This window comes from Nestor notabilis, unplaced genomic scaffold (assembly GCF_000696875.1).
Source record: "Nestor notabilis isolate BGI_N333 unplaced genomic scaffold, ASM69687v1 scaffold1895, whole genome shotgun sequence".
Taxonomy (NCBI): domain Eukaryota; kingdom Metazoa; phylum Chordata; class Aves; order Psittaciformes; family Psittacidae; genus Nestor; species Nestor notabilis.
The window spans coordinates 37,580-37,850 of record NW_009930544.1 but is presented as its reverse complement, the minus strand read 5'-3'; positions in this window follow the sequence as shown (position 1 = coordinate 37,850).

Below are 271 nucleotides of genomic sequence, written 5' to 3'. Positions count from 1 at the left end.
CCTGCTCCCCATCGTGTTCCTGCGGGATGGAAGGTGACGGGGCTCCACAACACGTCTGCTCAGCACACGAGTCCCCTGGTGTCACCAGTGGGAGAAATGGGGAAAAGGATAAAAACATGAGTGCGGGTGATGCCAGAGTGGGTCACAGCATCCCAGCCTGGTTTGGGTGGGAAAGGACCTCAAAGCTCCTCCAGCTCCAACCCCTGCCCTGGGCAGGGACACCTTCCACTAGAGCAGGTTGCTCCGAGCCCCTGTGTCCAACCTGGCCGTG